Source organism: Lytechinus variegatus, chromosome 1 (assembly GCF_018143015.1).
Source record: "Lytechinus variegatus isolate NC3 chromosome 1, Lvar_3.0, whole genome shotgun sequence".
NCBI lineage: Eukaryota > Metazoa > Echinodermata > Echinoidea > Temnopleuroida > Toxopneustidae > Lytechinus > Lytechinus variegatus.
This window is the reverse complement of record NC_054740.1, coordinates 76,818,261-76,843,630: the sequence shown is the minus strand read 5'-3', so window position 1 is coordinate 76,843,630 and position 25,370 is coordinate 76,818,261. Positions and strand designations below refer to the sequence as shown.

Below are 25,370 nucleotides of genomic sequence, written 5' to 3'. Positions count from 1 at the left end.
TAGATGGCAGCAGAAAAAAATAAAATGACAGTCTAGTTGAGTGGATTTTTACTTTGAATTTAGGAGGAACCTAGTGCAGGGGCCATGAAACCGGGAGGGGGGGGGGAGGCTTCAGCCCCCCACTTTTGTCCCAAACCGTGTACAAAAAACGTGAAAATGACAATATCATTGTGATTTTTAGCATGGTCAGCCCCCCCCCCCCCACTTTGAAAACTGTTCTGCGGCCCCTGTAGTGCGTAAACTGGTGAAATTTATTGGAGGCAAATGTGCCCTTTTTAAAACTTAGCCTTCAAGTACATTATTGTAAATCACTTTGAACCGCCCCTCCACCATTTGACTGTCTCAAAACATATGTTCATTTCCAACTCTTTCTATCCTTATATCTCCTATTAAAACATTTTCTCATACCATCTCCAAGCTCTACTTCAGTTATGAAAGATTTTGAACACTTAAACATGGGATTAGCCATCAACTTCCCTAATAGTTCCTCTCTTCTCTTTCTCATCTTCTGTCTCTTACTCTTTTTTCCATCCGCTTTCTCCCTACACTCTTCTTCCTTTTTGTAATCTCAATACTTCACTTAATGATTAAACCAAGGTCATCAGTATTAAGTAGAAACTAAAGCCCACAACAATTTGAAGCAAAGAAGCCCTTACATATAAAGTCCTATCCCCTCCCATTCAAGTCATTACGTATTAAAATCAACAAAAACAGAATATACTTCTTTTACAAAAGTAAACTTTGGTTACAAAACTTGGCAAGAGCCAAAACTTTATTCTGCCTTAATAACGTGACAAGTTCTTGAACAAAATTATTCTAAATAAATAATGTGTACATTGAGCCCAAGATTTTCTTTCCAGATAATACACGATCTGTTTTACATGCAACCTATAAGCATCCACAAGAATATAGTCATCTGTGAAAATATGTCCCTTAAAGAGTTTACTTACAATTTCATCATTCACAATTTCCCTACAGTATTTCATTAATACTAAGGTTATTCAAGGTGAAACAAAAAAGTTTATTAAAAAAAAGTGCAAAAACTTTTAAAGAATTTTGCAGATAGCACAAAAGTACATGTATATAGTAACTGTCAAGTACAACCAAATAAACTGATGGATTATTCACATCAACCAGTTTTTAAGCCTCATTTAAACATTTTATTCAGATAAAAACTGAAACTTGTTATGTCAAGGTCCTAGATACCAGTACAATTAAAATTTGCCAGTTGGGGTGACGAGACTTATATAAGGGGAAAATTATTTTGATGTCCTATCCAAAGTCCAAATCCAGTAATGTAAGGATGATCATTGTAACATTCCCATCATAACTTTGTGATACAATATCATAAACAACTGTCAGGTTTGACAGTTGTAAACCCAATTTACATCAGAATTATTCATAAACCCTGTTTTACCTGCTAAAGAATTTCCAAGAATACTGATGAGTCCGAATTCAGCTACACCAATGTTTGCCTCGGAATCAAGTAACCAATATGGTGCATGGAGGCATGTTTCTTTCACTAATCTCAAAATATATAATTTTATATCACCCAGCGAGTATGATTGATAATTCTTCTTTCTTTTGAAAAAAAAACAATACATATAAAAGAAACAAATAGGTTATCAGGAAATAGCCTGTTAAGAATCTTACAACTGATGTTATTCATAAATAATGTGGCAAACAAATAAATACGAATTTAGAATTAATAATCATATTGGGGGGTCATAGATTATTAGAGTCCCTACTGTGATACAAACCTTACAGAACTGTAATGCTAATTCAAGGTGTAAATAAATATGTCTTTGAAAAGGGTGTACCATGGATTAAAGTGAACTGTAAACAAAACAAACAACTGATGACCTGAAAGACCCATTAATTCTGATCTAAGCCTTCCAACAATGTCACTACTGTTCCAGCCTTTTAGAAATTTGATAAAATTTTTGGATCAAGTCTCCAGTCTATTTCACTAGGGTTTGATTTAAAGGACCTGGGGGCCGTTTCATAAAGCTGTTCGTAAGTTAAAAATGACTGGTAAACCTTTCTTAAACCATCGCCAATGAATATATCATTTTCCTCAAGAAAGGATCACCAGTCGTTCTTAACTTATGAACAGCTTTATAAAACACCCACCAGGGACATTTGAACAGCTTGGAATATGAAAATTCTCTTGCATTTTTGTTAAGATTCAGTAAAAAATGACATTGTGGTGCGAGATAAATCAGTACAATAACCAATATTTGAAATTATAGCCATTCATGCTTTTCGTTGTTTCTTTCAAAGAGAAAAATAAATGTCATGTAAATATAGACATAATTTGTTTCAACATCCCCTCTGTTGACCTTTAAACAATTCAATTGCATTTCAATAGGAAGAATGTGAATTCTCTAGTAACAGCATATTATACAACTCAAATTGTTGCTAATCCAATACAAGAATAGAATCATTAATACACAACCACTTCACAGAGCTACCAAAGTTGCAACTTTATATACCATGCAAATATGTTCTGTGACAAGAAACATGCATAAATTTGAATATTTTTGTAAACAGGTCAATAACCACTGGCATTGACATAGAAATAATGTGAAACAAGATTTTGTCTAAGTAATGGAACTTCCCCAAGATTAATTGAATATACTAATTTTGTGTCCTATTATTAAACGCTATTAGCATTTTCCAAATATCATTAAGTAAACACGTTAATACCTTGACATGCATTTTAACATTTCAGAACTTTCAGATACCCCAAAACCATTCCAAGTTACATTACAAACTTAAGTTTATATCATTGGTATACTAGCACAACTCCATCATGAGGGAAAATTACTTTATCAATAACAGTTAAGTATAAAATAGCAGTACAATAATTATGATTATACACTTATAAAGTACAATAAGGCATTAAGCAAAAAAAAAAAAACAGAAAAGCTAATTCCCATAAGTCAAAATGGCATACCAGTAACTGCAAATTTTAGCAAAATATCTGAAAGAGCAATATTGTTACTTATCAATTCCTGTGTAAAATGATATTTATATGTAAAGTCATGTACAAGTGTACAAACATATTGATTCAAAGTCAAATTTGTAAATTTTCCTCATAGAAGTTGGTCAATTAGTATGAAAACACTCCTACAAAGATAATCTGTTAAAATCAGTTAAAGTAAGTAACACCACTTTGATTTAATGAAACCACCTTTTATATCATGTTTACAAATTATTTCTCGTTTCACATAAAATATTCATTCGTGATAAATTGGATTCATGATAAATTGGTACTGTGGTTTGGAAAAAAAAATGAAGTGTGTACTCAGAATATGTAAATAAAGACATCTTTTAAATGTTAATGTTATTTGAAAAAAAGCACACCAGACTACCCTGTCTTTCTAGCAAAATTGATGCAGTTATGGAAATAATATATAACATGAACATAACAGTATAATTTAATTCTATTCGATTGAAGCAATCTAACCCTTAATGTACGGCACAATTTATTTCCTTACACAATGGTGTATTTATCATGGGATAGATGTACAAAACAATTGATGGAAAGTTAGATGACCAAAAGAATGTTATGGAATATAATAATAGCATGTGAGCCTTTGAGATGATATATTGGCAAGATAAAATGTGAAAGAACTAAACATAAAAGAGCAATCCAAAAATTGTAGCACCCCCAAATATGCCACACTCAATAGTGTAAACATCCCTACATTCTGTAAAGAAAAACAAAAGAAATTTTTCAAAAATTGCTTAAAGAATTGCAAATCTCCCTCTCAAACCGTCATCGATTACTTTTGTGAAAATTTTATTTCAAAACAAAGTTTTTATGTATTGGCTGGTTCATAGCAAAAAAGTAAAATAAAATACCGCAAAAGTTAATAAACAGAATCGCTATTCACACTTCAATGAACTTAAATTTTGGTTTGAAACTTTGTCTTATCTGTCAACAGTGTTGCCAATTTTAATCAAATCAGTTGTCATAACAATTATATGTTACTTGTTCTACAATTGACTTGCAACCTATATATACAAACAGAAACAAGTTGTCCAACACATGAAATTGCACTTAAAGTAAAATCAATTACAAAAGATGTATAAAAGTAAAAACAAACTGAATATCAAAAGTAATACCAAAAGTAATACCCAAACAAAGTAAACAAAAATGGAACTAAATATAGAAAACAATCCCTGTACCATATTGAAACACATGTTGAAAATTTTTTTTCTCTAATTGACCAACAGTTCACCACTATGTAATGTCTATTTAATAGAAGGAGCAAAATGGGGTCACTGAAAAAACATAAGGAAAAAGTACTGGATTGTTGAATGAAGTTACAGGTAACAAAGAATTTGCCAATTAAGTCCGTTTCAAATGAAATTGTGTAATTTTTTATACAATCCATCGACAATTTACAAGATTTATTTTTGCAAGTTATTTTAATATTTTAGCACAAATTACCCTGCCCTCTGTATTTTTCCCAACTGGTATACATCCGATACAATAATCCATGAATCCTAAACACAATCATTGAAACTATGTGTTTGAACTCGGCCTGGTTAAAGCCTTAATACACATCCTTTGCATCCTGAAGTAATTTAAGTGTCTGAGTTTTTAATTGGTGAGGACCTTCCAAGATATTTGTACTTTACAGTATTGCTATAAACTTATTTCATGGATGACAAATGCAAAAATCTCACTTTTCCTTCCTTTGGGAAATTGCTGAAAAGTACTCAAATTTGTTTCTTTTGTTTGTACTGTCTGTAATATCATAAAAACAAACTTGTTGTATGGGTAACTTTCCCCAACATTTAAGAGCCCAACAAAGGAGAATTACCTAGACTAAAGACAAATTTAGTCTAGATTCCTTAAATGGGTAATATAGGAGCGCCTTGAGCACCTAACAAGGTGGATATGTGCGCAATATAAATACCCTATATTATTATTATTATTTAGTTTGTTATTTTTTACTTGGGTACAATACCTAGTCAACTTGATTTTAAATTCAATCAAAGAATTTGAATAAAGCACCTTCCAAGGTGACATCAAAATACTCATCAGCAGGTATAGATAACATGTAAACACTTTGAACTTAACAGTCTGAAGTGAATTTGCAGTATTTATGTGTAATATTGCCTATAGTTCTCCTGATCTGTATTTAACTTTTTCAAAGTAGCAGATAAATATTAAGGAAACATGAGAAACAATATTGAAATAATTACCAGCCCTGAAAAGCATATACTTGTAAAAACTCTGAGATATCAAAAGTATTAAAAAAAAGGAATGGCATATACAGACTGCATGTGTAGTTGTCTTATGTACAAATTTCAAGAACAACCCATTATATAATACAAATAGTATATTAAACTTATTAAACATATTGATGTTTTCATGCCATGCCATGCAGTCTATCAAACATTGTTTTCATTGGTTTGGAATGACTCATATGCATGAGCCATGAACACAACACCATTTTTACAGATCTAAAAACTTGCAAGATATTACATTACATCCATACATCTGACAGAATTATTTTAAATCTATATTCATGAGCTGGCAAATGTGTATTAATTGCACGGTACAGTGAGATGTTTTACAAAGAGTTGCGACTGAGTATGGGAAGCCAGTACCACCACAATGTTGTCAAGGATGTAAGAACATTGGTCAAATCAATAATGCATTACAATTGGAGAGTACTTCACTCATACATATCCTTTCTAAACGTAGATTACAAATTATGGTATCACTGGCTCTCAATTGAGATTGAGGTTAATTGATAAGACAAGGCTCAGGTCTTTTGAAGACAAAAGTAGGGTTACACTTCTTTTATCAAATTATCAGAGTGGTGAGAAGTAGGAGCAAAGGAACGATAAACATAAATTTAGTAATAAACCAAGATATTTCATGAATATTATGAAGCGTCAATGAGACTGATTTACTTCTTGAAATATGATAATTGTAAGTGCATATTTTTTTCCATTTTCATTATCAATCTATTCAGCTTTCTTGCTTGTAGTGTGTAGATAAAAGTTATTTTCTATAATACACTTGTAGTGGTGAGGCATCTTGATATCTTCAGATAAATACTGAATCCAGAAATAATGATCTGACTTAATAGCCAATTGCAAAACTGGCCAAACCGTTATTGTTTCCTTTCATTTTAGTTTACTACATTGAAAAAATTGGGTCCTAAAAGACATCGTGAGTGAAATTTCAGAGTCATGAGCATTATATTCAATCATCTTATTTACATCTTATTAGATGGAGAAAATATTTCAATGCCACTTAAGTCTATCAACATTGACTTTAAGACCTTAGCACTTAAAAATGGCATTGTAGCTCACAGACTGAGATTTTTTTAGATAAAAATTAGAAAAAAATACATATCGAGAATTAAATCGCCATGAGAATGGAAATTTCTGGAAAAAGAATTGTCGTGGAAGAAAAGGTTGCCTCAGGGATGTGATCTTATATGATCATAACAAAGCTGGCTAGCATTTCATGAAGGAGACAACATCACTGATGATGCAAATAGGCCACTGAATCCTTGAACCTGATTGACTAACATCATATTTGTCAATGAAAATAACTGACAAGATCCTTCATGAAATGCTCCCTGGTTGTTTGAAGCATTGTGGAAGATTAATAAAGCAATATCCAAACACAGAATTACTGTTTGTGCCATTTTGAATACATTTTTTTCAGTTTAGTCTACATGCCAATTTACATCCAGCCCCAGTGTAAACAAAAATCAATGACATTAGACTTGAAAAGATTATTCATTCAGCATTCTCAAACTGCCCTCCATCTTCCTGCGAAAGACCTCATACATCCATTCCTTTGGCCAAGACTAATGCCACTTGCCATTTATTCCTAAAAGAATGCAGAGATCAAACTTACCGCACCAACAGTGCATGCACATTCATTAAACATAGTTTAACTAAGAAGTGCCAGCACAAATAAGCACAATACTCATTACAAAGTGTTAATGAATCCTATACAGCACATTGCCTTTGGTGCTAAGCAAGTATGGAGCTGAGGAAAAGCATATTTCATCCTCGTCATCTATGCAATCCCAAAAGAAAGTATGATAAACTGAACTTCGAAATCCTAAGTACAGCTTCTACACATCTTCGCTGTTTTAAACCATGAGCTGTTTTACCCTACCCCTATAGTCTTCATCACAGGGGTGGGGGTATGATGGCCCATTTGACATAACATCCTTCTCACTCAAGGGGCACTTTCTCTGAGCTCTCTGGGGGTAGAACAGGGTAGATGGGGGCGGGAGGGAGAGGAATGTTGCTGAAATCCATCATGGTTGGAGGATGTGAAATGCCATTTCTTGGTTCCTGAAACAGAAAAGAGAACCAAAAGAAGAAAATATAATAATAAAATACAAATAAATAAAAAAAATGTTAAGTGATCATTCAAATGTAACTCAACTAGGATTTCCATAAAATACTCAAGCCATTTCATATGCAGATCAATTGACCCATGAATTTCAATTCATTTTGTCAGATTGGTGTTCAAAGTGTATAGTCTTCCAACAATATGAAGTACATGAAACATCTATAGATCAAAACCAACATAACTTCTGAATGGCACACTAAGACTGCTTCCAGTCTAACAAGTTTTTTTTGTGTGTGAATGATTAAGATAGTGAAAATTAAGTTCAAGTCATCAAGTCTCATAAATAAAATCGGTTGATTACATTTCAGGGACAGGCTCCTACCTTGTTTATATGTAAATGAGGGACCAGCAAAATTTCTAATTTCTATCAATTCTGATCTACACAGGAGCTGATTCTGATTTCTGTAATTCTACCACCATACCAGTATGTCTATTATTCAAATTGTTTTTCTGTGCAAGTTATTTTATAGATGATCACTCTTTGAGGTAATATCAATATTCCACCACCTGTCTGTAAAAACATATGGTGAGTAGAAACTAAAATGCGAACATACAAAAATAGAACAAAAATATAATTGCCCTGTAGGGATTCATCACTGAAGGAAATTTATCTTCTTCCAGTCAACAGAGAAATAATGAGATATATACATGTGTGTGCTGGAACTTTTTGTTATAGAATAATGCGAGTGTTGGAATAGGATATCTTCAGAATGTAGATAACAAAAAGCAATTCTTTAATGGATTCTCAATGCATATGCCATTGCCTGATCTGAAATATACTGTTTAAAAGTAGTAATGCCCTAATCAATCATTATTACACATGCTTATGTAAGTCCATCATAAGCCAAGTTATTATTTTTATTATTTTTCATTTATTTAATCATAAATTGTAAATTCAATTCATGAGCCCAATGACTGAATGAGACTCACGTAAATGTGTACAGAAAACACATTACAAAAAAGCTTCATTGAAATATAAAAGATGACATAACATTTTAAGAAATTACATGTACAACAGATTTTACCTGTGATTCTTCAAATGAAATATGAGAACAAGTTTATTGCCATAAACATGAATTACAATAATCTACAGACACTTTTTCTTTGAACTTTAACCCTAAAAAAAAATGAAGATTATTATCATTGCCATATTAGGAAATCTGTACATGTAAATTGTGCAAGCACACATTAACATACGCTTAACTTTGAAATTTGTGAGTATAATAGTTATTTTTAATTGCAAAATTTAAAGAAAATCAAAGATGAATTTGCTTTAAAAATAATACACAAAGTCAGACAAAATAAAAAAGGCCATTGTCAGATCAGAAATATGAAGCACTTCCAGATTCTAAATGTTCAAATACACTGTACATGAAATGACCACTTTAACCTTCGAACTTGTGACCCAAAATGCAATTAGATCATATTAAATCCCATATGAGCCAAGTTTGAAGATAAAAAAGCAATCAATTATCATGAGAGCAAGATATGACATATCTCTATCGCATATACATATTTTGCTTTAATTCATGTTGGCATACATGTAAATAAGCAAAGTTTTAAGTTGGTCCCTTGAACGCTCCTTTTGTTATCGCAAGTACAAGATATTATGACCTCTGTGACCTTTGACATTGTGACCCCTATATCATCATCCCTCCAATGGCATTAATTGAAACAAGTTTGAAGTTGATCCATTAAACAATTCTTTAGTTATCACAAAACATATAAGATATTTGATTGTATTATGATGCAACCTTTGACCTTGACACCCCAAAACAAATTAGAACATCATGCACCTGGATCAAGATTAAAGTTGATCCATCCAAATGGGAAGGCTGGATGACCCCAAAGCATAACGCCTTGATCAGACACCCACCTACACTGGGAGGAGGCATCAAATCGGTCTACATACCAGCATAGTAAAATCAGGTTTAAAGCAGGTGATAAATTCTGGATCTAGTGCAAACAAGCAAAGGTATTACTCGTACAATGTCCACGTTGGTTTATATTTTCCAGAAAAGATCCTTTTTTAAAAATATATTTCAACTGGATAACCCTTATCTAGCCAGGGGGGGGAGGGTTGAATTAACCCCCCCCCCCTTGACATTTTCTACGACCATTCCGCTGCACGAAATTTTTTTACCATACGCAGCTCTCTGACTTTTTACTTTGAAGTCTTGCACATCTTTTAAGACCAAATTTAAGATAACGCAACATTACGTACGTGCATGCCAGACCCAAAATAGCTCCAAAATGTAATTTATGTACAAAGTAAATGTAAATTGAGTTTTCTTACCTTATTCATAAAGATTATTTCTACTATTATCAGCTGACATTAATTGATTTAACATACTTAAGCTTTAAAAAGGTGCTGCTACAAATTTGGTGAAAAGAACCCCAAAGGTTGAAATAAAAGATATAAGAAATTCATAAAGCAATGAAATACATAAAAAATTCATTTTCAAACCAGGATTTTTCATTTGTAATTGCTAACAATGGTATAAATAGTATTTACATAAAAAATTTGCATTCTATGACTTTTTGTAGTGAATTAGAGCAAATAGTATATGATTTAGGCATAAATTAGTATAATTAATAGAAAAATCTCATGATTTTGGAAGAATTAAACATACAGCCTTGTAGATCCCATCCAATACTATACTATTATTATTATGCCATTTTTTATTGACATTCGCGCGACGGTCGAGATCTCAACGGGGGGGGGGGGGGGGGGGGTTAATTCAAACCCTCCCCTCCCCCTCCTGTCATAGAACACCCCAAAAAAGAAAAAAAGCCCGGTCTGGTTAATAGGGTTAAGAGCAAATTTTTGCCATTGTGAATTGAGCCTCCTTGGATATCAAGTGCGGAAATACCAGACCTCTTATCACGTATGGACTTACCCTGGGAATAGGACCCTGGCAGCAGCTACAACAACCAAGACCTAAGAGGCAATGATAGATGGCTACACAGGTCACTAGGAGCTCCAGGCATGACACTAGGGCAGCAGTAGCATCGTACAACATATGGGTGCTCTGAAAGATAACAGAGGTAGAGAGGTTGGTTTAATATGAGGAGAGAAAAGAGGGAGGGAGAGTGGAAGGGGAAAGTGACGGGAGATTAAAAAAGGGGGAAATGGGTGGATTGAAGATAATGAAAGGAGGAGAGATGAAGGAGAAGGGAGGGTGATATGATGGAAAGGAAGAAAGCATGAATTGACAAGAGTGAGAGAGAGAGAGGAAGGGGGGGGGGAGTGGGACAAATGAATGAGAAAAGAAAAGTGATCAGGGAAGGGGAAAGAGAAAGAGACCCCCCCCAAAAAAAAAAATAATATACTAATAGAATGACAACATATTTAAAAATAGGACAAAGGCCAAAGAGAAAAAGTAACAAGTAATAATTAAGAAAGCAAATAAAAAGCATTAATTTGTAAAAGCCAATATCAATATCACCAGCTCTCTCTAGTGTACAATATATTTTTTTTTATTTCTAATTCGTAAGAGTTGGAACCACAGAGATGCCAACTTTTGGAAATCAGAATTAGGGAGGATTTGCAACTGCCACCAAATTATGTGCGCATAGCGCACATCTCGAGCGCGGAGCGCTCGACCCTTGCGGCCGGGGTCCAGGGCCCGCCTTAGGGCCCTGGAAGCTCTGGGTTTCTAGATGCTCTCTGGTGCAATCTGACCCTTATTTTGGGGCATTTCACATGTTTTCAAATAAAAATTGTTCCCACTTTTTTAACATAAAAAATATCAAATATGCATTAGGCCAAGTAAAAAAAGAAAGTAGTTGATCGTCCGGGTTTTTTGAGAGCGGTGATGAGGGAGGTCCTTACTATTTGCTATCTTACTATTTTTTTTAAAAACAAGGAGGCATTTTCTCGGCCCATTTTTGACAATTAGTGATGAGGGAGGTCCTTACTATTTACTATTTTTTTGCTATTTTTTATTCAAATGGTTGTCAGGCCATGTCAAGCTCAAAATATGTGATTGATGCATGCTCAATATTAATAATAAATGAGTAGAAATGTATATATATATATATATATATATACATATATATACAATTGATTGGAAATCTATGGAAAATGTATCATGCAATAAAAATCTATCGATGTATTTATACCGGTACTGTATTGTAAAACAAAACGTTCATGTCAAGTAAATGATTTAAACATTATTCTATATTAATATATATATATATATTGTAAAGGTAAAAAATGCATGGGGGTGGGGTCATTTTTATTACCATGGAGCCATGTTTAGTTTTCCAGAGCCAATCTCTTTTTTAGTTCTGGGCATGGTTTCGCATATCAGTTTTCCAGCTACTTGTATATTCATTAACATGTTGTTTAATACTATTCAATTTTTATTCATTTTTTAATTGATATCAAATGTTGAATGATTGAATTAATTGATAATTGTTCACATAATATTTATTATTTCATGTTTGTAACTGTGTTAGATATATTTACTAACTAATTTTTACAATTTTCCATCAAATTGAATAGCTCAAGGAAGAATAAAGATTATCAAATTTGAACAGAATTGGCACTTCTTGGAATCCCATTAATTATTTTCAATCTTGATAAAGAATAACCAAGTTGAAATTATTTTTTTTTAATATTCAATGCACTGCCTGCTGACGTTAGAAAACTCAATTGATTTCACAAATTCACATGTTGCGCCAGCACAGTCAATAACATCATCCCAGCACACAAGTCATGCATTACCCAACAGAGTCACAACAAGCACATTCAATCACTGTTACACACATCGAAGTACAGGTGCTATCACTCACCAAAAAACCCGCCGAAATACAAATTTACATCATCAAAATTGATTTTTCTGCGCCATATTTCCAAAGCAGGCGACAGATTAGTTCAGATTCAGGAAGCGGGGTCCCCGAAAATGCACTAAAAATGAAGAAATCTGTGATCTTCCCCGGATCTTCCCCGAGTTTGCAAACTTTATTTTCTTGCTAATTTATGATGGTATCTTCAAATTTCCAATAGAAAACCAAATCAGATTTTTTTTTCTTTCCTGCAGTTACGGCAATATCGGACTTTGCTTGTTTTTGAAGTTGCGAGAGAGATCCCAAACCACATGAGAGCAAATCGCTCGCCAATTTTGTGATTTTTTTCGCTATTCAGCAGCCATAAAAATAGTAAATATCAAGAAAATTGATGCTGCAATGAAAAAGGGAACATCAAAAAAAGGAACATCCCGATTGATTTTTTTTTTTTTTTTTTTTTTTTTTAAGCCAATTTTTGAAAATAGTAAATATCAAAAATTTCCATGCGGCGGCCAAAATAGATGCGCGCGAGGACGATCAACTACTTTCTTTTTTTACTCGGCCTTATTACATGTAAAAAAAATGAAAGGACAAAAGAAGTTCCTGTTCAACAATAATAATTAACATGATTAATGAGGAGGAATTATCACTATCGGCTATAGGTAGGTTATGTTCCACTATAAATCCAGTAAAGGTCCCTTGCTTGGTGAAATAAAGTCAACAGGGTACTAGTGGAGCTCGAAGATCTTGTCTTCGTAATGTCCGTAGGCCTATGCCGTTTGCTCCGGCTCCCGAACGGTGCTTCCGAATATCATCACGACCTCTGTACTCAACTGAAATGTCCACGCTGCAAGTTGCGCAAAATGCATGGTAAATTCCTCTTTCCGACTTCCGAATACACAGGTACTGGAGACTGTATTCAGTCTTATACTTCTGAGACCATTTCTTGGTCTTCTTTTGTTGATTTTCAGCCATGTCGTGTCAATATCAACCCATCAATACGCCAAAATCACACACCGATATTCCACCGCACGACTCGACAAATCCAGCGGCCGCGAGCGCACACGCCTCGCGAAGCTAGCCGGGCCTACCGGCCTGGTGCACAGTGGATTACTGTTGGGCATATCACATGCACCAGCTTTTCGCTGCTCCTTATTTGTCTACCTTTAACACACACAATTTAGTAGCAGTGAACGTAATGGAGTTACTACATGCTAAAGTTAGCAGACGATACATGTCCTTCCAATCCAATTTGATCAATTAAAAAAAATCGTAATTTCGGGAGGATAAGGATGGAAATCGTAAGGGCGGGAGTTGGGATGAATTTTCGGGAGCCTCCCGATGAAATCGGGAGGGTTGGCATCTCTGGAACCATTTTCAAAAAAGAGCCTATCAAATTCAAAGTTTAAATTCAAGACTTAACCTACCAACACTGAATCTCTCCTTACAAAGACCTACAATAGATAAATAAAACTCAAATTTCAACTGATTTACAATTCCTATCTCTCAAACAGACAAATCTACACTGTAGATCAATCACAATTTGAGTTTCATTTGAACCTATTGCAACTCTTTACAAGACCAAGACCCCGACCTACTTATATGAGCACTGAATCTCCGGAGGGAGTTTGATATCAAGTCATGAAACTCTGCCAAAATTCACATCCTAAAAATAAATAAAAACAGGATGACTATGCATCTATGTGCAGGGAAAATAAAATGTCCCTGGATATTCCTGAATATTTGTTATTTATTTCAGTAAAAGGAAGTTCTGAAGGGGAACAAATAATTTTGACCCACATAAGACCATTTACTCTTATTATTGGCCTTTCCTCTTACCCTTTTAACCTCTTGCATACTTGGGCATTACTATGGGATGCAGAAGAGATACACACTTGTTTTAAAATGCACACTAAACAGTAAACACAGAATACTGCAATATTATGCTCACTAGACTTTACAGATACTACATTAATTATTAACAAATTTAGGACAAAGAGATCAAATTTGTGATTTAAGCCCAACTTCATCAAAATTAGATGTAAAATAAGAAATTTATGACATTCTAAATTTTTGCATATTTTTCTCAAAACAGTTATATGCACAACTCAGTGATATGCAAATGTGAGAGTCTATGATGTCCATCACTCACTACTTCTTTTTTTTTTTTTTTAATTATACAATATTTCAATTTAAATACAGAATTTACAATAATGTAAAACTTGACTGAACTACATAATGTTAAACAATGTTAATTCCACAAGTTCAAGGAGGCATAAAGCTCGATTTCAAATGATATGGGTGAGAAAATCAGAATATTTCATATTTTAGATAATAAATTACAAAAGAAATAGTGAGTGGGTGATGTCATCAGTTCCTCATTTGTATACCTACCGAAATGTGCATATAACTGTTGTGTGAAATTACATGTAAGCTAAACTTTAAAATGTCATAACTTTCTTATTTCACATCAGAATTTGATGAAATTTTCAGTTATGATTGTTGGATTTTTCTCTTTTTATTCAAATCAACTTTTTGTCGGGATGGACTTGTCATTTAAAGGGGAAGTTTACCCTGAAAAAAGTGTATTGTAAAAATAGCAGGAAAAATTGCCAAAGGTTTGAGAAAAATCCATAAAAGAATAATAAAAAAAGTTTTTTGAATTTAGATTTTTTGATTTGTGACGTAATATGCGAGCAGCTTCCCTGCAGAGGCAAGGCACAAGGTAAACAAATCCTTGAAATGCCAATTTCTCAGAAAATTTAACATGATTTTTACTGTACCTTCAGTATATCGATAGACAAATCATTTCAATTTTTCATTTTCAATGAAAATGGCTGATTTGTTTTTCTAACACTTAAAACACCTAACATTTAAAAAAATATATTTTTTCAATAGCATGGGCACATCCAGAAGTCTACCTCTGCACCCCACCCCCTTCAAAAAAGTGATTGAATGGATGGATGGATGGATAGATAGATGGATGTATGAATAGAAGAATGAAAGAAACAAAGAAATAATAATTCTTAAAAGTAAAAAATCAAACAACATATGAAATTAAAATATATGATACAAAACTAAACAATTGTTGAATTACATACCTGTAGAATGGAACATTCACATGTGTTTGCTTCCATAAATGTAGCGTGACCCTGTGTCACCACAACCACTGAAGATGACAAACTTGAGACAATGGAAAAGACTAGATACAGACCAATCTATATAAAAAAAGGAATGAATGATAAATTTAATGCATGATGGGATAATATTAAGGTTCCATGACATTTGCTCTGGCAACAATTGCTCCAATGGAAAATCTGCATGGTAAGCCGGACATACAATCTAATCTCTTAAACTTGATAAACCCTAATAGCGATCTTCACATTATTCTGATCCAAAAACTCTAAATTCAATATAATGTTACTCTAACCCTATGCCCTATGAAATATTGAAACCGGAGCAAATAAATGGTGCAGGAGCAAATGTTGTGTCACAAATACTTAAAGAGAAATGCCAGTAGTTGCAGTAAACCCTTATTCCATGAGAAAGTCTGTAAAACCAGGCTTAATTGTCAGTATATCATCGAGGATCTAGATCTGGTACAGTTACATAAACTGAACTTTGTGAAATCTTGAAATCTACGCTGAAAAATGTTCACCCTGAAGATCACCGACACAGATAGGAACACATGGGACAGTGCATCATTATTGTTGACCCGACAGAAGTGACCGAATCCGCGCTTATTTTGCTTATTTCTCAGCAATTACACAATTTCTTCCAGAATCCTTCGTCACATATTTTTTATTCATACAACCAGACACTTGGGTGGTCATTATATTAGATTCTATAAAAAGTCATTTTGAGATCGTTACCAATACTGGAATTTATCTTTAAGTTAAAAGGTAGGGTACACTTCTTTGCTATGTACTGTAGGCCTATACATTCCACTTGAGAAGTTCTAAACCTATGTGTGTAGGCACTATATACATGTAGGAGTTAACTGCACAGCTATACAATAACTATTTTACAATTTGCAAATAAAGTCATTAAATATTCAATAGTTTAGTGAGCATTTGGCACTTTTCAAAAAGGTGCAAAACTTGATTTGTACATTAGGCTGCACAGTCTTTCAAGAGATGTACATAACTCCCATTTTTTCTATTAAGGTTGAAAGCACCAATGCTTAGAAAGTACTAATGGTCTGATGACTTTACAAGAACAAATCAAACTGCATTTACCATGAATGTCTGTTGTTTTGTAGTTGACACACCAAATACACCTCCAAAGAGATACAGCTATTTCGGAGGAAAAAATCAGAAACATATATTATTTTTTAATGTTCAAAGATATTACAGGGAAATACCCAACAGAGAGGGTGCAGCACATGAATATAGTGGGAGAACAGGTTAGATATAATAAATGAAGAAAAAAAAGTGATAATAGCTTACAGGTATGACCAACACACTGAATCAGAATGATAAAGTGAATCCAAGTTGATGGAACATGAAAAGGTTTTCAATGAAAAAAAATGTTTTATGGATTCACAAAAATTGAAATAATACCCCCAAAATAGGTTACTTGAAGCTTGGGAATAACTCGAGAATAGTTTACCGATGTCAGATTACCTTACAGTGACCTGACCTACATATTTTCTGGCAGGCAGTTTACTAGGTACCACTTTTTTACAGGAATTTGTTAAGAATCTCAGCAACCTCTTTCTGCATTTAAATGTGTAATATGACATCCTATAGTTACAAAGTTGAAGGATGTTATTTTGGTTCCAAATCAGCCTGGTAAAGGGCAAGGATATATTTATTCAAACTAAAGCTTATCAAGAAGGGCCAAGTTACAACACTTGTTGCTATGTCTGGAAAACCTCTAGTAGTCAAGATCCTCTATTAAAAAAGTAAGCACATATTCAGAATAAGCAGGCCTAAGTCCAACAATTCAAATTTGTTTGTAAATATGTTGCTTTGTCTGGTGAACTTCAGCAAAGCTTCAAAGTTTGAAGAATAACTTTTCTTTGAAGAGTAGGCCTATTGATGCTGCAGTCACAATTCCCCTACGACGGCCATACAAGTAAAAAACAGCCATTTTATTTTTATTTATATCAACACCACCTATAAGTAGCTGGTAAAAAAAAATGTAGCATGTGCTCAAAAATTTACCAAAATACATAGACTCACCAGTCCAGCCCACAAGGGCAGATCCACGAAGTATTTGTGTGAATGCAACACCAGGGCAAGTAGCCCCATCACAGATGACACCGAGCCACACAGAATTTGCAGAAGCCCAGTCATCTTACCAACACTGGAGTTGTAGTTGTGGTAGACATTGGCAGATGGGGTGAGGGGGTACATAGCTTCCTGCTGGAGTGAGCTGGGCCCCAATACCAACTGATCCTCCTCTATATTGGCTGGAATGAGCATGAACAAGCATTGTTGGACGGCTGGTACGTGCAGTATCAGCCACGGCTTCAAGATCTCGGTCATTTGAGTTGGATGGCATTATGGAAATGTTTTCAGCTGAGATTCTATAGATAGAAAATAACAAAAATTGAACAGAATATGTTCTCTGGTTTGCCATTTAGGCAAAATGTTACATTTTGAAAAAAAAAATATCTACAATGGATCCACCCCTGGGTGTTCTTCTCGAATTCTATTTAATTCTATTATTCAATTTACAAAATATGCATACAAATACAACAACCAGTATATGTTATTCAACTCTCTTCCCTTCCTGAACCAGAGTGCGAGGAAACAAAGGAAATGTGTTGATGGCTTTCAACAATGGAAGGACAATAAAATCATTGAAGCCTGCTCCGTATTCCTGTTTCTTAAATAATTTCTGATATTGTTTTTTTTACTTACATCAAATTCCTAAACACAAAATAGGAATGCAGAACAGAATACAAAGTGACAATCCCCCGCTCTGCGGCCACTGCAACATAGTGCGTTATGCGTGTTCTGAAGTTTTGGCACATTTCGTGTGCACTTACCAGTTACCACCCCCTCCAAAATTACGGTAAATTCTGGCTATGCTGTTGCCCACTTTACATCAGAAAGAGGAAAGAAGTGCTTCATCTCTGTACATTTATTCACACCTGTATGCAACAGGTTTTAAAACCAAGTTTCCATTGGTAAAATTCATGCCCTGTCGAACTGTTCACTTATTTTCAACATTTTTGGGGGGTGGAAAATCTTATCTAAGAAAATGGTCAAGGTTATTAATCCTTTAAAAATCCCATCACCAAGCAATTCAGGGATAGTCACCATTCTTTGACTACCTGTTTACCTGTTTCACCAGAGAACAATAGATTTGGTCCACTGAATCTATTATTCTCTGGTGAAACAGGTAAACAGGTGGTCAAAGAATTGTGACTGGTACTGTAGATCTACTATAGCTGAGGCTGAGACACCACCACAAACATGACATGATGTTCAGGATGCTGCAGGAAAACCAGGGTCAGACTGTCAAAATATCCACATCAATTTAGTCTTTATCTTCATAATTCAATTAATCATGACATGACAACAAAAACTAGCCTATGTCCAAGTCTAACAATAACAGATAATATATACTTATGGATGCTTCTAAGTGCAGTCTAAGACTCTGTATTCAGCTACAAATTCTGTCTCCTTTTTTGGTTGGTTTTGATCATGTCCAAAGGCCCGTTGCAGAAAGAGTTGCATTTAAAGGTCAAGTCCACCTCAGAAAAATGTTGATTTGAATCAATAGAGAAAAATCAGACAAGCACAATGCTGAAAATTTCATCAAAATCGGATGTAAAATAAGAAAGTTATGACATTTTAAAGTTTCGCTTATTTTCAACAAAATATATGAACGAGCCAGTTACATCCAAATGAGAGAGTCGATGATGTCACCCACTCACTATTTCTTTTGTTTTTTGTTTGAATTGTACAATATTTTAATTTCTACGAATTTGACGATTAAGACCTCCTTGCCTGAAGCACAAAATGTTAAAATAATGGAATTCCACGTGTTCTGGGAGGAATGAAACTTCATTTCATATGACAATGAAGAGAAAATAAAAATATTTCATATTTCAAATAATAAAATACAAAAGAAATAGAGAGTGAGTGATGTCATCAACTCTCTCATTTGGATGTAACTGGCTCGTTCATATAACTATTTTGTTGAAAATAAGCGACATTTTAAAATGCCATAACTTTCTTATTTTACATCCGATTTTGATGAAATTTTCAGTGTTATGCTTGTTGAATTTATCTATTTTTATTCAAATCAAGTTTTTGTTGGGGTGGACTTGTCCTTTAAATGCAAGTCAAAATATCAAGCGCAAGTCCTTAACAGGTGCATCATTGGCTGAAAATCAAGTTGCCCAAGATTGAAAATATTAAAAGTAGAGGAGTGTATAGGACTAGGCCTAGGCACTGTTAATTCAATTTTTGTTCATATGAAAATTTCTTTACCTCTCAGGCACCAAATAGTGGCTCTTATTTGTACATTTTCCAGTGCATGAATATGTTTATTTAATTAAGTATGGACTCCATACTACGTGGCCTACTCCAAATGAGTTCTAATGATTAATCAGTGCCTTAGTTTGACTTTGTATACAGGCTTGTACAGCTAGGCTATGACTTTGTGAAGATAAAAAAATGTTCTAAATTATATTCATTAGCCTAGCCCGCCCTAGGTAGGCAGGACAACAAGAATTTCAAAATGTGTTTGTTGTCCCAAGAATGATATCAAAAAATTTCTTAATATCTAATTTGTCATGTGAAACCACTTAAAACTTACGTAAAATTCATTTAAACTGCAAAAAAGAGCAGTTTCATAGCACCAAAATGGGTCGAAAAAGTCATAGACATCGCGGGTCCCTGTTAATACACTGTCCTTACTATCGATAGTTTAAACGATCACGATGTGCTCGCTAAATGCGCGCGCCCGTCGGCGTCTGCTAGCCGTCCTCTGCTGTGACTCTCAAATAGCCCCGCATGTGCGATTTTTAGTCAGATCGTCCCATATGCTGTTTTTTATGTTAGTACATAGATGCGTGCGCGTTTTTTGCGGACGCAGATCATGTACACATCTCCGTCGTCTGCTACGGCTCTCTATATCAGTCCCAACTTGTGAAATGTGTTTTCTGGTGTATTTTCATTTGGTCTACATGCAGTTTGCCCACTTGTTATTTGGTCTAATGCCAAATGGGCTAAACCCATTTGGTCAACTAAATTGCCATTTGGTCTACACTTGGTCTAATTCTCATTTAGTGAAATGTCCAGTTGGTCTAATTTCAGCATAACCTATATAATTATATATTTTTTTACTTTGTCAAATACTGGTACATAAAATTGGCTTTATATCATGCAGTTCCACATTGTAAATATGTATATTCATTTGGTTCACATGCAATTTGCCCACTTCTCATTTAGTCTAATGCCGAATGGGCTAAACCCATTTGGTCTACACTTGGTCTAATTCTCATTTTGTGAAATGTCCAGTTGGTCTAATTTCAGCACAACCTAGGCTACTTAATTATATTTTTAAACTTATATACATATATTTTAGTCTTTATACATATACCAAATGGGCTTGACCCATTTGGTTTAAAAAAAATTCTAATTGCCATTTGGTCTACACTTTGTCTAATTTACATTTGGTCTACACTACACTTGATCTAATTTTGAGTCCAGTCCAGGGTCTAATTTCAACATGACCTACATCATTATGATTTTATACTTTGTGAAATATATATTTTTTTTCTTTATGTAATTTCATTTCACCTTATAGTTTTAGCATTGGTTTCCAAATAAATAATATTTGAACAGTGGCATAATCATGATAATGGAGCCAAAAGTTTTGAAAGGTGTATCGGGTAAATTTATAAAGTTGCAAGCAGAAGCAAACAACAAAAAAATATTGAAGCGGGGGGGGGGGGGGGGGGGGGGGGGGGGGGGCAGTGTTAATTAATTTCCTTTTATTTTCCAATGCCAGATCAATCTTTGTTTTTGCTTGCTAAATTTTTTAAAAATTATATGTTCTGTTCTATCTACAATTTTTACTAATGATCCTTTTTTTACTTATTTTTTTTCAGACACATTCGCACCCGAACCGACTCTACAAGGGAAGAGAAGGAATTATTGAACCCCTTGAGAATATACAGGTCAAGGGCTGTAATAGTATACAGGGGCACTTCCTGGGAGTTTAATTTCATTTTAATTATGTGTTTTCAGGATTTTTTTTAGGATATCTAACATTGCAGTGAAAATTATTGCCCCTGCTGATAGTTTTTCAGCTGTGCATGCCCCTCCTTAATTTCAGTGAATAAGGTGTGGCACTGCCCTCTATGATTCATTTTGAATTTTAATGGGCTCCAAAATGCAGTAATTTATAAATGATAGCATAATCTTATTTTGATAAAGCATTTTACTTAACGGGGGGGGGGGGGGGGGGGGGTGAATTTGACTACTAAACCAGCCCCCCCATGTCAAGGATTAAATTTTTGGAAAAAAAAGCATATATAAAATAGATATAGTTATTGCATATCAGAATATTATTTTTTCTTGATGTTTTCTCAATAACTCTAAGCTGTTATTGATGAATTCTTTCTTTAAACAAAAATAAGCAATTTATCCAAACATGTCAGTTTCATTTTGTAGACATACGCATTGAATTTACCAATTCAGAATATAAGGTATGCAATCTTTCATAAATGTTGATTTTTATCACTGGTGGATCTGGGGGAGGGCACATCTAGCTCAACCCCCCCCCCTTTGAGAGCTACAGTCAAGATGTAATGAAAATACGCAATTTTCATCAAAGAATCCCCCCTCCCCGTAAGGCCCTTTTTTGCTTGACAAATTTTCATCCTGAAAATGTGCCCCCCCCCAGGATAAATCCTGGATCCACCACCCCTGGTTTTGATTAAGTTTACATGTATTTTCATTTTGAAAAAAAAAAAATTCCTAGAGATTTATAAACAGCATGATTTACACTGAGCATTTCATACACTTTGTGCAGAAGAAATATTATCTTGAGAAATTTGGTTATTAAATTATGGAAGATATCTTTTGGAAATGAAATTACTTTATTGCAGTTATGTCTTACATTGTATTGTCATTTTACTTGATAGAAATTCATTATTTTTTATAACCATGACAGTGTTATAAATTCATATTTGCTAAATTGTAATAATCATTTTGATGAAATGGTTACAAAGGGCCTAAGCATCCCTTGTCATTTTTCAATAATTAGTTAAGTCAGTAGTCAAGTAAGGGGTCAGACAGTTTGGCTGTATTATATTTGTTTAATTGTCTTACTAGTGTCAATTTACTAAACTTTTTCTGCTTGTGATTGAACCACCAAATTGCCAGATAGTACCATTTTGTTGGGCAGACATTAATATTGACTAGAGGACTTACTTTCCAAACCAACCTAAAGATAATATGATACTTCATGTATTACAGGGGTATATTGCCTCCATTCCATTGTTGGGATGTATGCTATGGGCTGGGTAATATCATCTAACTTGTCCTCGAATAATCATTCTCTATAACAAGTTCACAGACAAACGGAGATTCCACTTCAGCAACTCTCAGTTGAACATCAACATTCCTGGCATTGGTAGGGGAAGCCAAAAATTTTAGGGGGGAACCGCCAAAATCTTTTGACCCCCCCCCCCCGAAAAAAAAAGATAGTGACCAAATAATATCTTGGGGGGGACACAGGAAACAAAATTGAAAATTGACAAGCCAAAAAAAAATTAAAAAATAAGGTTATCAACAAAAAATTGAGGGGGATGGAATCGTCCCCTCCCCACCTCAAATTTAGGGGGATACTCCCCCCCACTTCCGCCGCCTATGATTCCTGGTGCTTGGAGATCTGCGAAAGGCATGCTATAACATCCACTTAAGTTCCATTTCCTTTCATGTTTTTTCCTCTTCTTAGTGAGCATCTCCAAGTGTTCATATTTTTTTCAGTGTCCTTTTTTAGATTTATCAAACTCAGTTTTATTACCTGATAAAATTCTATCCCAAGAATTGAACACTTTGATCAAATTTGGAAGTTCAACTTAATGTAACTGACAATATATAACTGAAAATAGAAAATAAAAGGCAAAATAATAATTATGAGAAAAATAATAAACAGTTACTCAAATCAAATTCACTCAAAACCATACACTAATGTACTCTCCTCAAAAATCAGTTCTCACTTTTAGGTATTGATCATTCATTCGGTCAATAGAATAATAAAAACAGAGACAGGAGGTCCTCCTCAAAATAAACACAAACAGAGTCTCACATACACACTACACATTAAGAGTAAAATCGGTTTGTATCTTTCGTGGGATTTGTTTTTATGTAAATCTGGATTCTTCTTGTTAGTAGGGCCTTAGGTCACTCTGACTTGAACTTAAAACTTCCAATCTCAAGAAGGCAAGATATCTCAGTAGATAGTCATTGTCAAGATGTTTAGGAGTTCAATCTGGAGGTGAGGTTATTCATGATGGCATCTGATATTCTGGCAGAAAGAATGAGAAATAAAAAAGTGCATTATTTATTTTTTCAATGCAAATTAAATAAACGAGTCATTCAAGATAGTGTGTATTTTTTAGAGGGGGGGGGGGGTGATAGCATATTTTAGTCCAAATTATTTTTATCTTCATTTTTTTCCACTTTGTATTACCATTTATTCAAAAATTGCAATAAACATATTAATATATAAATGAGTTTTAATCTAGTTGGCAAAAGAAAAACCAGTGGCGGCGGCAGTGCAAAGAAAATGCCAGTAAAAGGCAGTAAAGCACTGTGTCTGAGTGACTGACACCACGGCACTGACAGTGAGGTGAATGTTCATTTTCCAGTGCATGCACATTATTGCCCCATCATATTCACTCGTTTTCAGAAAATATTTAGTTATTCCTCATATGACCATGATTATCTCCTTCATGTCATTACTCTGGTGTTTATTCATGATTTTAAATTCAGGAAATCATTTAGCAAACAAAGAAAACAAAGCATTTCTTGACTGTGATTCTGTGTGATTCAAGTTCTATTTCATTTCTGTGTATCACACGTACGCACGTACGTGACGTAATCTTGATCTCTAATCTGCTAATTGTTATGTTAATTAATCATCCCGTGCGCGCGATTAAAATGGCTCGAAATTCGACCAAATTCAAGGGCAGCTCAGCTTGTAAACCTCACTGAGAAGGGCTTCCACAGCCTTTGCGATTCCCCGCGCTGCAATTTAACTGCAAGACACAGAAAGGAAATCAATTCAAGTTTCACAATCAACGGAAAATCCAGAACACTTCGAGACCCATTTTGCAAGAAATACAACTAAATAAGGTAAGAATTGAGAGCAACTCACGACACTTTTGACTTACCGACACTTTCATGGTTATTTTTGGAAGATTTCATGGAATTTGGGGCACGAAAATGACTTCGGTAGCTCGCGAAAGTCCTATGCATTACGATGACATATTTTTCATCGCACGGGAGGACAATCACAAAGAGAAAATATCATATTCATCCGCGCTGACAGGGGCTTAATTTTGACGATATCGCATCGCTATGCGATTTCACTCATTGACAAGCGGACGAAACTTACGTACAAATTTTGAGCACTTCCGCGACAGCGCCATCTAGTGACTACGGCCGTGCCTACCCTAGGCCTATTTGTATTGACTTTATTTATCTTTGACATTAGATCTATTCTACAGTACACTAGATCTTATAATGAGAATGTTCAACCCTAACTTAGAATTAGATCTATTTGAATTATGAGAGTTTAATTCTAACATTTTTTTTAGACAGCTCTTGTCTTGTTCTTTCTCTGAGTCTGAGACTGATCAAGAACAAGTTAATGCGATTTCAAATTAACTTACCAATATTCATATGTCAAAGAGCCTACGTAGACTTCGGACCATAACAACATCAGGAACGTCTAAAGTCTGGTTCAATGGAATTTTGTTGTGGTATAGACTGATAGTGATAGAGAAAGCAAACACCCAAATTTGATAGTTTCGTCTTCTGTAACTTGGCAGCTCTCTAACGATACTCTTGACTTCTGTTTACATGCGTGCATGCACAATGTTGTACACGAGATGAAGTTTCGCAATTCCCAGGTCAAGCAAACAGCTGATCACCTTCTGCATGTTGTGTGAGCATGCAAGTCACTC

The 25,370-nt window shown here is 34.4% G+C and overlaps 1 pseudogene; it reads right to left on the bottom strand.

Annotated features, from left to right (window-relative positions):
- Positions 1–2,395: 2,395 nt before the first annotated feature.
- Positions 2,396–25,370, bottom strand: LOC121423571 (annotated as a pseudogene).